The following is a 16,631-nucleotide window of genomic DNA, read 5'->3' as shown; positions in this document are numbered from 1 at the left end:
TATAATTGATAACACTTTACTATATAATTGAAATTTGCTAAGGCTATAGAACTTAAATGTTCTCATCAAAAATAAAAACATAAATAGGTAAAGTTATATGTTAATTATCCCACCATTATTAAATGGTGGGAATTTCACAATGTATACATATATCAAATCATCATAATGTACAGCTTAAATGTCTTATAATTTTATGTCAAATTTACCTCAATAACCTGTAAAAAGAAGCTTTTTATTATATCATTTCCCTATTACATATAATAACAGTTAAAATAAATTGTGGACCCCAAATTAATGATATACATTATGGCTGAAATAAAATATTTATACAGGCTAATTCAATGAAAAGTGACTATGTTAGATTGGATTAGATTCAACAATTAGCATGAATATTCAAAATATATAACTTCTTTCTTAAAGCAATAGTATATATTAAAGATATTTACTTATAAAATTTTAAAAAATGTTATGTGGATAATGTACATTTTGTTCTCTGAATTGTGATCAAAATGGTTTATTTTCAAAAGAATCTTTTCCACTATGTATCAGGAATAATTTAGATATAGGTAACATAAAATATAAGCACCCTAAAGAGTGATATTAATATTTCCTTTAGCCCTCACAATGTCATTATGAATGAAACAATTTTTAAAATTTCTAGATTTAAGTTTATTTTAAGTTATTATAAGAAGTAGTGCATGAATTTAAATCAATGCTTTATATAAAATTAGAAGTTAGCTGCCCTTGCTTCAGTACATTTGATTATTCAGTGTTTTAGAATATGGGCATACACAAAAAGAGATATAAGAGAATTCAGACATAAGAGATAATGAAAGAGAGATGGAGAAAGTGAGAGTAAATGACAAAGAGAGGAAAACTTTATGTGTATATATATATAAATGTATATATATATATATATACATAAATATGTATGTATGTAAAAATGTATATATACATACATATGTACACACACATATATAATGTAAAACATAAAAATATTAAAAATGAAATAATATGGCTGTGGCTCAGCTGGTAAAAGAATCCGCCTGCAATGCGGGAGCCCTGGGTTTGATCCTTGGTTGGGAAGATCCCCTGAAGAAGGGAAAGGCTACCCACTCTAGTATTCTGGCCTGGAGAATTCCATGGAGTGTGTAGTCCATGGGGTTGCAAAGAGTCGGACACTACTGAGAGAATTTTACTTCACTTCACTAATGAAAGGTTTAACTACCATTCAGAGCATGGAATATATTTGGAGGAAACTGAGAGTTTGCTTTGTTAAAGGAAAATTAAATTTTAAGCAAGTTTTCAAAAAAATCTTTCTGATGAGGTAATCTATTTGATTAAGGATTCAGGGATAGGAACATTAAAGCCAGGTGGTTCAAAGCACTCAGGCTATCTCGGAGTGGCTTTGCTCTGAGAGCAAGCACAGAAGTTATTTGATGCACTGTTTCCTTCTCCAGTGTCTACAATTTGCGTTCTAAATGAAAGACAGAATACACACACATCAAGATCTTTTTTTGGAACAAAGTATGGAATACAAATTATGCTAGCTTAATTTTTTTAATGCTTGATTTATATTTTCCCCTAAGTTTTTATGTTTTATTTTGCCTTATGGGGATGAAAGTTTCTATTTGTTGAAAAGAGAAGTGCTGGTTTTGCAGGTGACAAATTTCAAAAGAAAAAGAATCATATCAAAGGACTGCATTATCACATAATCAGCGGTGGGGATATCACCTTAAAAACTGCACAAACGGCTGTTTTCTTTCAAGAATAAAAGTTACAGATGAACAAATGGCTACTGTCTCAGCAGTTCTGTAAGATCCTTAGGTGCTAATGTTTCTAAATGAAGAGGGTAGAAGTACCACAGCTATTTTAGGGACATTAGTGCTTAAAGAAGCTTTTACATGACTCACTTTTATTATAGATAGTCATTAACCAAGACTTATTGGAGATGTTCTTTTTTTAAAAAAGTACTTAAATTTTGACTTCTAAAACTAAATCGCTTGTTTGTGGGAGTCTGGTAAAATACGTTTTTTGTTACTTTAAAAGAATAGAATACTGGAACTTTGACCACTGTATCAATGATGTTTTCCTCCTATAGAAAGTCCATGAGAAATGCGTTGCACCATCATTAGATAAGACCACCTGAAAAATAGCAGTAATGTTTGGTTTATAATAAATACAGAGATATAAATAGAATTATAGTCCTCATTTTAGAATGTGAGGACTCTGTTCTGATCCTGGGTAGGTATTTATTGCTCTGTTTTTTTGTTTGGGTTTTTGTTTTTTAATAAGGAATTACAACATCGTGTAGGTGCTGATCATTTGACCAGTAGGTGGCAGCATAGCTCTTTGGTTGCTCGGAAGAAGTGTTCTCCAATTTTGAGTCAAAACAACTCTGCGGTGATTTTAAAAAATAAACTTTTTCTATATGCTTCATATGCTTCTTTTGTTTTCACACCATTTTCATGCATGGGTATATAATATTTAGGTATTACTTTTACAGAAGATTAGCAATCTGCCTTTTCAGATAGATTATGTGATGTTTTTATATATAGGCTGTATTTACAATATAATTTTCATTTTTAGATCATAACATTTTAGACCATAAAGGGACACTCCTAAATTTATTACTTCACCCCTATCATTTTACAGATAAAAAAACATGGAGTTCCAGAAACATAAAGTGATTTGTCCAAGATCAACCACAGGCAGTTTCAGAAATCAATTCATCCTCCTCTCTCAATAAAAAGTTATCTGCAACAAATTTTCTTTTGTACAAATGTTGATATCTGAACTAGAGAGTATATACAACTACTTATATTTTATTTTGTTTATATTTTAAAGTAAAATCTCTCTTTTTTCTTTTATTTGATAAGCTTAAACTGTATGGAAAGGCCATTGATGTGTGTGACAGTAATTTTTCCCGGTCACTAACGTTTTTAATCCAATAACAACATCAGATTAGGTGACTAGTCAATGCCAGCTGATGTGACAGGTTTAAATTGTGAGATGTCACCTTAGTAACCACTTGTCTCCAGTCTTTCAGAATTTTGGTAATATGGGTAATTTTTCTTCAGAAGGTATTTATTTCTCTAAGCTAAAAGCTAAAGTTGTTATTGTGGGAAGGGACCCTAACAAACCTTCCCTCCCTTACTTCTTAGAACTGGTGCTGCTCCCCTTGGCCCTCACCTCACTGCATTACTCAGACTCCAGCTGGCTCCTGGAAATTGCCAAACAGATTCCAAGCCAGATCCAAGCTTTTGCATTCACTAAAATGGTGGTACCAAATATTTTCAAAGATTGCTCTTTTGTCTTCTTTGGGTTTTGGCACAAATATTACCATTCCAGGGAAACTGCATGATCATCTTAAAATTACAACTGCCCCCTTGTCATTTTTCTAATCCATATTCTCTGATTTCCTTAGTACTTCTTTTGGCTACCATAAATTTGAGAATATTTCTTCTCAGCAACCAAAGAACTATGTACTATTATCCACATAGGCAAACAATATATGTCATTTATTTATTTTATTTATTTATTAGTTAGTGTATTATCATTTATCCCACTAAACTATAAGCCTCAAGGGGCCCCAGATTAGGGATATCTTGTTTTCTTCTATATCTCCAACACCTAGAATAGCCCCTGGCAAATAGTAATAACTCAACAAATTTAATTTTGTATTTTATTCTTTAAAATAAAGCTCCTGAGATCGTTGGAAGGAAACTGTATATAAGAAATTGCTACTTTTAATGCCTAATTAACATACAGCTTATTTCATGAATTGTTTGTAATTCTTACAAAGTTTTACAGCCTTGATTTGGCAAGTTCCTATATCTTTGCTAGTAATTGATGACTACTGTAAGGAAAAAAAAATAGAAAACATTTATGGTATATTATGTTTTCCAGGTACATGGTGAATATCTTTTTTCCCCCCATCTTATTCTATTTTTTTCTTCTTCTTCTCTTTTTTAAATAATTATACAATAAAATATATAAGTCAAACTAATGAAGACATCTTGGAATTTTAATAATCTCAAGTTTGTTGTTGCTGTTGTTCAACCTCTAGTCATGCCCAACTGTTTGCAACGTGATGGACTGCAGCATGCCAGGCTTCTCTGCCTTTACTATCTCCCAGAGTTTGCTCAGATTTATGTCCACTGAGTCAGTGATGATGTCTAACCATCTCATTCTCTGCTTCCCCTTTTCCTTCAATCTTTTGCCTTCAATCTTCATTCTCCTTTTGCCTTCAATCTTTCCCAGCCTCAAGGTCTTTTCCAGTGAGCCAGCTCTTCACTTCAAGTGGCCAAAGTATTGGAGTTTCAGCTTCAGCATCAGTCCTTCCAATGAATATTCAGGACTGATTTCCTTTAGGATGCACTAGTTTGATCTCCTTGCTTTCTAAGAGTCATCTCCAGCACCATAAGAGTCATCTCCAGCACCACAATTCAAAGGCATTAATTCTTTGTTGCTCAACCTTCATCATGGTCCAACTCTCACATCCATGCATGACTACTGGAGAAACCATAGCTTTGACTACGCAGACCTTTGTTGGCAAAGTGATGTCTTTGCCTTTTAATACACTATCAAGGTTTGTCATAGCTTTCCTTCCAAGGAGCAAGCATCTTTTCATTTCATGTCTCCAGTCATTGTCCACAGTGATTTTGGAGCCCCCAAAAATGAAATCTGTCAGTGCTTCCACTTTTTCCCCATCTATCTGCCATGAAGTGATGGGACAGGAGACCATGATCTTATTTTTTGAATGTTGAATTTTAAGCCAGCTTTTTCACTCTCCTTTTTCACTTTCATCAAGAGGCTCTTTAGTTCCTCTTCACTTTCTGCCATTAGAGTACTATCATTTGCATATCTGAGGCTGATACTTCTCCCAGCAATCTTGATTCCAGCTTGTGATTTATCCAGCCCAGCATTTTGCATGATGTACTCTGCTTATAGGTTAAATAAACAACATAACAATATACAGCCTTGTATTCCTTTCCAAATTTTGCACCAGTCTGTTGTTCCTTGTAAGATTCTGTTATTTTAAATTTAGATACAGAAAAATAAAATATAGCATTTCATCTCTTGAGTCATAATATTGACCTTGACAGACGTATTAATGGGCTACCCATTCTGAGGTGAGCAACTCTGCACATTTTGTGTGCACATCCTTATTTCACTAGAATGTTCCTTTCTAGTCAAAAGGCTTATTTTTGTTACTAGTCACATACCACTGGTACTTTGTGGCTTTGTGACTATAAAACCACTAATCTAGGCTACAAATCAGTGACAGGTGATGGCAGAAGAGATAATGCTAATGATATGCATGACATTTTTCCTTCTAGGGGAATATTGATCCAGGGTTCTCACGTTCAGTTTGTAGGGAGAATTTTTTTACATGAAACACTGTCTTATGAGAAACATAAACACCAGATCCTTTGATTTGGGGTCATTCCAGACTCTCACATGTGTAAAATGCTATAATCTATATTGTGAAATATATATTAAGCAAGCTCAGTCAGTTCACATTAAATTCACACTACTCTTATTCATTTAAGTTCAATGATATGAATTTTGTATTATGAAAGAATGAAATCTTTTTTCATACAAATGACCCATGAACACATTAATTGCTCCAAGAATGCATTTGTGTATGATGTTATCACCAAGAAAAATCTAATAAAAACAAATTCTCATTGTCATAAAAATAAAATTGAATGAAGTAAAATGTGTATTTCCTCATTTAAATCATGAGTGATTGATATTGCTCACTTTGAACAATTTTTTTTTTAATAGTAGATGAAAGAGTGGATCATGAGATGACAGGCAGTTTCACATCCATGTGCATTCATGACCACCTTCTTCAGGAAACAGTATCAGGAATAATAAGTACAAAGTTATCAAAATCTCTGAAATCACTTGATATTTCCTTAAATGAGCTCTGGATATTTTATGTAGGAATGCAATTAGTCACTTGTCAGTCCACTAATGTAGAAAAAATCTGATGCAAAAATGGTAATATCAAAAATGTCCATTTTTATCTAAAATTTGAAAAATAAAATGAATTCGCACATGCAAAATTTTTGCATTTCAAAGGCACATACTTTTTATAATGGCATTTACTATGTGAATGATCATATGGCATATTGTCACTTCAAATGTTTTAGAGGAGAGGTCTGAGTAAATTAACCAGATGATGTGGAAAATAAGCCAATAAGACACCTGTAGTTTTGTTTGTACACAATATCAAACACATATAGTTGATCCTTCTGATTTTAGACATCACAATCTGTAACATCTCTAAACATGAATATCCATAGTAGCCTCCTTAGGTTCCATCTATGCAAATAGTTTCCTGAGCACAGAGCTTAAATAGCACTAGGACTCTGCATGACTGCTGTCATGTAGAAAACACACTAAGGTTTTTTGAAAATTTAAAATATGGCCCTTAGCATTAATATTACCTACTTTCCTCATGGAATAAAAAGAATGTTTTTTTCTTAGATTAGCACTTTAAAGTCAATTGTGACTTTTCCATATTAAAATTATTATTATTATTATTATTTGCTTTTTATTTTATTTTTAATTTTTTTATTATTATTATTTTTTTTTACTTTACAATATTGTATTGGTTTTGCCAAAAAAAATTATTGTTAGACATTATATTCCTGAACAAATTGAGATATATAACTTATTGAAGAAATGAATATTTTCATACCATGCTGGAAAGCATATTCTATCATGCTGCTGTATTATAATCCATTCATACCAATATAGCATTTGCCTCTTTTTTTTTTTTTTGCATTTGCCTCTTTTAAACTAATGATTTGTTTGTTTCTGTCTTCTCCCAGTGGGTTGTGATTCTTAGGCAGTGGAACTGTTTTTATTTTTTATTTTTTTTGTCCATTTTGGGACTTCAGGTATCTAATATAGTGGTTAGCATCAGGTATTATTCAAGAAATGTTTATTATATGGATCATAAACATTATGTAATTTTTTCCCTTTTAAAACTTCTTGAGGCATATATAAAGTGAACAACAAATGAAATATTATACTTATTCACAAGTTATTTTAATTTAAATGATAGTTATAAACTTTCATAGAAATTAATTAATTTGTTTAGTCTTTAATTGCTTTTCTTATTTCTACCCTCTTTGTTTTTGATGAAAATATATAATAAGAAAATGAAACCTATTTTCATCAGGGCTTGCCATTTACAGGGCTTCTTTCACATAAATTTTGATAAACATTTATGAGGAAAATGTAAAAATACTAGAAACTATCTCGGTACATTTTGAGGAAGTGATTTATACTGCTAGCTTTATTTCCTTTTTTATTCTTTCTGACCAATGAACAAAGACTTCACAGATCAAATCATGTCCTTTCTGATATGTCTCATATTTTTTTTAATCCAAATATGCATACACTTTTATATTACTTGCCAAAAAAAATGTATAAAAAATTTGTTTTATCTGTTCTTTTTTTTTTTCTAAAGTCAAGACCCTTGTCATCAGCTTTCTGTGTAATATTCATAACACAAAAGTCTGAATGTGAAAATTATCACATTTATTTGTTAATATTTGTCTTAGTTAAAATAAGACCCTTTTATGAAAAGTAAGTGAAAACAATGGGGTCTTAAAAAAAGAAAGTCTTGAGAAAATTAAAAAGGGACAGAGGCTATGCTTGTGTCGTTGCATTTCTTTTGTGTCATTAAACTATATTTAAAAAACATGAAGAGGAAGTCAATCTTATATCTTGCTAAACTTGTTTTAAAACATCTTCTCTTTCTAATAAGTGTTGGTGTGAATGTATATGTACTTGCAGGCCTTACAGGACACCATCTCACAAATTGGTATTGCATTGTATCTTGGGCTTAAGTTCTGTCTTGGGCTTCCTTAATTACCTAGGTGTAGAAGGAACCAGCCTATAAGGCATGGTGTTCATTCTGCTCCCTTCGGCCATCAATACTGGTTTGCAATTTTCTGTAGATAAATCAGACACAGGCACCTATCTTTTCACATATATATTAAGTAGATAAATTTTAAAATTGAATATTATGAAGTTAATTCAATGGATTTGGTAAGAAAATAATTTAAAGATACCATGCAGTAAAATTTTATATATTTTTCATTTTAACCTAAAGGATGAATAAAACTACAAGTTTTATACATACAAAATCACAGTACATTTCTGATATTAATTTATATGTCTTCTTCTCTAGAAGTTAGTGTCACTTTTAGGGGTTATGGTTTGATGTAGTTTCATTATGGTCTGGTTCAGCCCCTCCATTTCTTTCATCTTCTGTTAATCCTTTCTTATCTTTTCATGCCAACCAATATCTTTCTGAGTCTGTTACGTCTATCTGTTGTTACTTAGAGGGAAGATAATTAAACAAAGTCATTCATTTTATTTTTAAATAACTTCTTAGTAATGTTTTGAATCTTATTGCAGAAGGGCAAGTAATTCGAGAAATTAAGAAGATATTTTCTAGGTTATAGTAGCATCCTCCATCTAGAAATTATGAGTTCTGTTTCTTAAAAGTATTTTGGGTATATAGTACATACATGAAAACAATTTTTAAATCATTGCTATCATTATCCTCATCTCATCTAGACTGATTATTTTGAAAAAAAAAAAATGCTGGTTGAGAGCAAGTTCATGAAGGGCCAGGGAACCAGTAGTGTTTGTAGCATAGCTATCCAAAGCCTACCAATAAAATAAGAAATATTGAGTTCAGCTCAGTTGCTCAGTCATGTCCAACTCTTTGAAACCCCATGGATTGCAGCACGACAGGCCTCCCTGTACATCGCCAAAACCCAGATTTACTCAAACTCATGTCCATTGAGTCAGTGAGGCCATCCAAATATCTCATCCTCTGTAGTTCCCTTGTCCTCCTGCCTTCAATCTTTCCCAGGATCAGGGTCTTTTCCAATGAGTCAGCTCTTTGCATCAGGTGGCCAGTATTAGAGATTCAGCTTTAACATCAGTCCTTCCAATGAACATTCAGGACTGATCTCTTTCAGGATGGACTGGTTGGATATCCTTGCAGTTCAAGGGAATCTCAGGAGTCTTCAACACCGCAGTTCAAAAGCATCAATTCTTTGGTGCTCAGCTTTCTTTACAGTTCAACTCTCACATCTATACATGACTACTGGAAAAACCATAGCCTTGACTAGACAGACCTTTGTTGGCAAAGTAGTGTCTCTGCTTTTTAATATGCTATCTAGAATGGTCATAACTTTTCTTCCTAGGAACAAGCGTCTTTTAATTTCATGGCTGCAGTCCCCATCTGCAGTGATTTTGGAGCCCCCCAAAATAAAATCTGTCACTGTTTGCACTATTTCCCCATCTATTTGCCATGAAGTGATGGACCAGAGACCATAATCTTAGTTTTCTGAATGTTGAGCTTTGAGATGAGTGCAATTGTGTGATAGTTTGAGCATTCTTTGGCATTGCCTTTCTTTGGGATTGGAATGAAAACTTACCTTTTCCAGTCCTGTGGCCACTGCTGCGTTTTCCACATTTGCTGGCATATTGAGTGCAGCACTTTCACAGCATCATCTTTTAGGATTTGAAATAGCTCAACTGGAATTCCATCACCTCCACTAGCTTTCTTTGTAGTGATGCTTCCTAAGGCCCACTTGACTTGACATTCCAGAACGTCTAGCTATAGGTGAGTGATGATACCATCATGATTATCTGGGTCATGAAGGTCTTTTTTGTACAGTTCTTCTGTGTATTCTTGCCACCTCTTCCTAATAGCTTCTGCTTCTGTTTAGGTCTATACCATTTCTGTCTTTTTTTGAGCCCATCGTTGCATGAAATGTGCCCTTAGTATCTCTAATTTTCTTGACGAGATCTCTAGTCTTTCCCATTCTATTGTTTTCCTCTATTTCTTTGTACTGATCACTGAGGAAGGCTTTCTTATCTTTCCTTGCTATTCTTGGGAACTCTACATTCAAATGGGTATCTTTTCTTTTCTCCTTTGCATTTTGCTATTTTGTTTTCATAGCTATTTGTGAGGCCTCCTCTAGACAGCCATTTTGCTTTTCTGCATTTCTTTTTCTTGGAATGCTCTTGATCCCTGTCTCCTGTACAATTTCATGAACCTCCATCCATTGTTCATCAGACACTCTGTCTGTCAGATCTGGTCACTTAAATCTATTTCTCACTTCCACTGTATAATCATAAGGGATTAGATTTAGGTCATACCTGAAGGGTCTAATGGTTTTCCCTACTTTCTTCAGTTTAAGTCTGAATTTGTCAATAATGAGTTCATGATCTGAGCCACAGTCAGCTCCTGGTCTTGTTTTTGCTGACTGTATAGAGCTTCTTAATCTTTGGCTGCAAAAAATATATTTGATTTTGGTATTGACCATCTGGTGATGTCCATGTGTAGAGTCTTCTCTTGTCTTGTTAGAGGAGGGTGTTTGCTATGACCATGTGTTCTCTTGGAAAAACTCTTATTATCCTTTGCCCTGCTTCATTCTGTACACCAAGGCCAAATTTGCTATTACTCCAGGTGTTTCTTGATTTTCTACTTTTGCACCCCAGTCCCCTATAATGAAAAGGACATCTTTTTGGGGTGTTAGTTCTGCAAGGTCTTGGAGATCTTCTTAGAACCATTCAACTTCAGCTTCTTCAGCATTACTGGTGAGGGCATTTACTTGGATTACCTTGATATTGAATGGTTTGCTTTGGAAATGATGGAGATCATTCTGTCATTTTTGAGATTGCATCCAAGTACTGCATTTCCGACTCTATTGTTGAATGTGATGGCTACCCCATTTCTTCTAAGGGATTCTTGCCCCCTTATATTAAAAAAAAAAAAATTTTAGGTCTTCTTAGGAAACAAAATTAATTGAGGCTGTGGTATACTGACAGGAGTAACAGGAAAATTTGGCTTTGGAGTACAGAATGAAATAGGGCAAAGGTAAAAGAGTTTTTCCAAGAGAACGCACTGGTCATAGCAAACACCCTCTTCCAACAACACAAGAGAAGACTCTACACATGGGCATCACCAGATGGTCAATACCAAAATCAGATTGATAATATTCTTTGCAGCCAAAGATGAAGAAGTTCTATACAGTGAGCAAAAACAAGACCAAGAGGTGACTGTGGCACAGACCATGATCTCCTTATTGCCAAATTCAGACTTAAATTGAAGATAGTAGAGAAAACGACTAGACCATTCAGGTATGACTTAAATCAAATCCCATACGTTTATACAGTGAAAGTGAGAAATAGATTCAAGGGATTAGAGGTGATAGACAGAGTGCCTGAAGAACTATGGACGGAGGTTCATGACACTGTGCAGGAGGCAGGGATCAAGACCATCTCCAAGGAAAAGAAGTGCAAAAAGGCAAAATGGCTGTCTGAGGAGACCTTACAAATAGCTGTGAATAGAAGAGAAGTGAAAGGCAAAGTAAAAAAGGAAAGATATATGCATTCAAATTCAGAGTTCCAAAGAATAGCAAGGAGAGTTAAGAAAGCCTTCCTCAGTGATCAATGCAAAGAAATAGTGGAAAACAATAGAACGGGAAAGACTAGAGATCTCTTCAAAAAAATTAGAGATACAAAGGACACATTTCACACAACAATGGCTCAATAAAGGACAGAAATGCTATGGACCTAACAGAAGCAGAAACAATAGAGAAGAGGTGGCAAGAATACACAGAAGAACTGTACAAAAAAGATCTTGACAACCCAGATAATCACGATGGTGTGATCACTCACCTAGAGCCAGACATCCTGGAATGTGAAGTCAAGTGGGCTTTAGAAAGCATCACTACGAACAAAGCTAGTGGAGGTGATGGAATTCCAGTTCAGCTATTTCAAATCCTGAAAGATCATGCTGTGAAAGTGCTGCACTCAATATGCCAGCAAATTTGGAAAACTCAGCAGTGGCCAGAGGTCTGGAAAAGGTCAGTTTTCATTCCAATCCCAAAGAAAGGCAATGTCAAAGAATGCTCAAACTATCACACAATTGCACTCATCTCACACGCTAATAAAGTAATGCTCAAAATTCTCCGAGCATGGCTTCAAAGTATATGAACCATGAAATTCCAGAAGTTCAAGCTGGTTTTAGAAAAGACACAGGAACCAGAGATCAAATTGCCAACATCCATTGGGTCATCGAAAAAGCAAGAGAGTTCCAGAAAACATCGATTTCTGCTTTATTAACTATGCTAAAGCCTTTGGCTGTGTGAACCACAGCAAACTCTGGAAAATTCTTAAGGAGATGGGAATACCAGACCACTTGACCTGCCTCATGAGAAATTGGTATGCAGCTCAGGAAGCAACAGTTAGAACTGGAAATGGAACAACAGAACCATTCTAAGTCAGGAAAGGAGGAGTACATCAAGGCTGTATATTTTCACCCTGTTTATTTAACTTATATGCAGAGTACATCATGAGAAATGCTGGCCTGGATGAAGCACAATCTGGAATCAAGATTGCCAGGAGAAATATCAATAACCTCCGATATACAGATGACACCACCCTTATGGCAGAAATTGAAGAAGAACTAAAGAGACTCTTGATGAAAGTGAAAGAGGAGAGTGAAAAAGTTGGTTTAAATCTTAACATTCAGAAAACTATCATGGCATCTTGTCCTATCACTTTTTCGCAAGTAGATGGGGAAAACCTGAAAACAGTGATAGATTTTATTTTGGGGGGCTCCAAATTCACTGCAGATGGCAACTGCAGTGATGAAATTAAAAGACGCTTGCTCCTTGAAAAAAATTTTATGACCAACCTAGACAGCATATAAAAAAGCAGAGACACTACTTTGCCAAAAAAGGTCTGTCTAGTCGAGGCTATGGTTTTTCCAGTAGTCACGTATGGATGTGAGAGTTGGACTATAAAGAAAGCTGAGCACCAAAGAATTGATGCTTTTGCACTGTCATGTTGGAAAAGACTCTTGAGAGTCCCTTAGACTGCGAGAGATCCAACCAGTCCATCCTAAAGGAAATCAATCCTAAATATTCATTGGAAGGACTGATGCTGAAGCTGAAACTCCAATACTTTGGCCACCTGATGCGAAGAGCTGACTCATTTCAAAAGACTCTGATGCTGGGAAATATTGAAGGTGGAAGTAGAAGGGATGCAGAGGATGACATGTTTGGATGGCCTCACTGACTCAATGGACATGAGTTAGAGTAAACTCTAGGAGTTGGTGATGGACAGGGAGGCCTGGCATGCTGCAGTCCATGGCGTTGCAAAGAGTCAGACACAACTGAGCACCTGAACTAAACTGAACTGAACAATGGTGTGTTAGAAACACACCACTGAGATTAAAGTACTAAGTGTATTTTTCAGGCAAAGGAAAACTGTTAATGCTTCATTGCTTTGTGTGCTTAAAATACAAGTGCTTCAGGTAAAAGAGTATTTGTGCCACGTATTTTCAATATACAGCCTAGTAGCTGATTTTATTGCCTTTCCCACCTGTATTTTTAAAATGATATATTTACTTAGCCATTTCATCTCTTCATTTGGCATTGCATGGGTGATTGATTGATGGTTGGTGACATCACATAAATTGCAGCTATGTCAAACTTTGGCAAAATGAAATGGAAAGAATCTTGTCATCATTACTTGACCTTTGCTTTAATGCAGTTCTATGAGGCTGCCAGTTAGTTTTGGGAATATACTGAGAAATGCAGTGCCTGCCCTCAATCATATTAAAAAAGAAAACAAGTGCACTCTCTTAACACACTTAATGTTCTCCTACACATAACAGTTATTCTTACATTGTTGTTTCTCTTCATGATAAAGTCAAAGAATTACCCTTGTCTGTGAGTTTCTCTATCTGTGATATTAATTTTTTACATTACTATTGTGCACATGGAGAAGTATAGCTTGACTCACTGTTGGTTAAAATAGTAAGAAACACCTAGAAAACAGTCAGTATGATATAAAAATGATTTACTAGTTGGCCCAGTGCACAAACAATTTACCTTTCATAAGTGCTTTACCTTTCACTTGTAAAAAAGTAGTTGAAATTAGGTTCATTCATTCATTAAAAATATAATTAAAATTTACTGAATCATTGTAATGCATTAGAAAGAAGAAGCTCATTATTAGGTTAATTTTGTAGGTGGCATATCATTAGAATATTTAATAAATATAAATATATTTAAGTTGTTTATGATAGTAACAGTTGATGTCATTTTCAGACTTTTCAAAAAAGCTAATCTAAGCTAAATCATATGCTCTCTAGAAACTTTAAGGTGCTTTTGAATAAAAGATTTGTCTGATGTTATTTTTATGCAAATAAGCAATGCTTCACATCATAGTTGCAGAAAAATAATTTTTTCAAAATTATTATGAATATTTAGTTTATTTTCAAAGAAATAAAGATAGAAAGTTTTATTTAAAATTGAAGGGTTAAAAATTCCTATTACAGCTATTATATGTTAAATGGAGCCAGACTTGTCTTTTCAGTTAGACAGCATTAAATTTCAGAAAAGATATTTCCAGGCTTTGGACCACAGGCAGGGAGTGACTATTAATCTGAAGAGAGGAGAACAAGCAAGGTGAGGCTTTCATGGAGTCAGCATTTCTGACTCAGGAGACCTTCTCTCCCACAGTGCTGTAAGTTGAAGTCCAACCAGAGTACAACAGCCTCACTGAGTTGAGGGAGAATATTGTAGTTTAGGGCAACTAAAGTGGTTGTAATTGATAGGAGAGATGCTGGAGAGAAGAGAATGCCAAGAGAGGTCTCAGAAATCTGCAGAGTATGCCCCATGTTTCTGACACAGGGAAAATTTGCAGATGTGCTGAGGAAGCTAGGAAGTTAATAGGAAGTTAGTAGATAGTCACTGGTGCAAGGGACCAAGAACAGAGAGAAATAACAGAAATTATGAAGTGATGAAAGGCACTGGTTGTCTAGCTCATTGAGATACAGAGCCCTCCCCAAGCTCCTTAAACATTCAGTTGAGACTGTAAAATAATCAAGACTTGGAAAAAACATATATATTTGTTTTTGAATATCCTGGGATTAAGGTAAAAACTAAAATAGCTGTGTTCTAACAAAGAATAAAACCAAGCTTAGGAGTCGAGAAATAAGGTTTAGTAATTTAACTACTTACTAGAGCAAACAAAACCTAAACACCTTGAAAGGTACTGCAGTGTCACTGAAATGTACCATATGGTATCAAGGTATCATGGTATAAGAAAAAAATGACTGGATCTAAAGGGAGCAGTAAACTGTAATCCACAATGTGAAAAATTAGCAAGCATGCATAGAGGCAGGAGAATAACCAGTAACCAGGAGAAAGGAAAATCAATCAATAGTAACAGAAAAGAATCATGCCTAAGATGATAGTATTGGAATCTGTGTGAATGCTAAGTTGCTTCAGTCATGTTCCACTCTTTGCAACCCCATAGTCTGTAGACCTCAGGCTCTTCTGTCCATGGGATTCTCCAGGCAAGTATACTGGAATGGGTTGCCATGCCCACCTCCAGGGGATCTTCCCGACCCAGAGATCAAATCCGTGTCTCTTACGTCTCCTGTATTGGCAGGCAGGTTCTTTACCACTAGTGCCACCTGGAAAGCCACACAGATGTTAAAATAGCTTTGGTAGTTTCACTGCATATATTCAAGACTACATTATTAACAAAGAAATAGCAGATAAAAAAAATCCGTTTTGAGTTTAGTTTGTGCATGGTGTTACAAAGTGTTCTAGTTTCATTCTTTTACAAGTGGTTGACCAGATTTCCCAGCACCACTTGTTAAAGAGATTGTCTTTAATCCATTGTATATTGTTGCCTCCTTTGTCAAAGATAAAGTGTCCATATATATGTGGATTTATCTCTGGGCTTTCTATTTTGTTCCATTGATCAATATTTCTGTCTTTGTGCCAGTACCATACTGTCTTGATAACTGTGGCTTTGTAGTAGAGCCTGAAGTCAGGTAGGTTGATTCCTCCAGTTCCATTCCTCTTTCTCAAGATAGCTTTGGCTATGCGAGGTTTTTTGTATTTCCATACAAACTGTGAAATTATTTGTTCTAGCTCTGTGAAGAATACCGTTGGTAGCTTGATAGGGATTGCATTGAATCTATAAATTGCTTTGGGTAGTATACTCATTTTCACTATATTTGTTCTTCCAATCCATGAACATGGTATATTTCTCCATCTATTAGTGTCCTCTTTGATTTCTTTCACCAGTGTTTTATAGTTTTCTATATATAGGTCTTTAGTTTCTTTAGGTAGATATATTCCTAAGTATTTTATTCTTTCTGTTGCAATGGTGAATGGAATTGTTTCCTTAATTTCTCTTTCTGTTTTCTCATTATTAGTGTATAGGAATGCAAGGGATTTCTGTGTGTTGATTTTATATCCTGCAACTTTACTATAATCATTGATTAATTCTAGTAATTTTCTGGTGGAGTCTTTAGGGTTTTCTATGTAGAGGATCATGTCATCTGCAAACAGTGAGAGTTTTACTTCTTCTTTTCGGACTCTGTTGGAGAGGGAGAGGGTGGGAAGATTTGGGAGAATGGCATTGAAACATGTATAATATCATGTATGAAACGAGTTGCCAGTCCAGGTTCAATGCAGGATACTGGATGCTTGGGGCTGGTGCACTGGGATGACCCAGAGGGATGGTATGGGGAGGGAGGAGGGAGC

Source organism: Bison bison, unplaced genomic scaffold, assembly GCF_000754665.1.
Source record: "Bison bison bison isolate TAMUID 2011002044 unplaced genomic scaffold, Bison_UMD1.0 scf7180017864517, whole genome shotgun sequence".
Classification (NCBI taxonomy): Eukaryota; Metazoa; Chordata; class Mammalia; order Artiodactyla; family Bovidae; genus Bison; species Bison bison.
The sequence above is the reverse complement of the archived record's forward strand: the minus strand, read 5'-3'. Positions refer to the sequence as shown.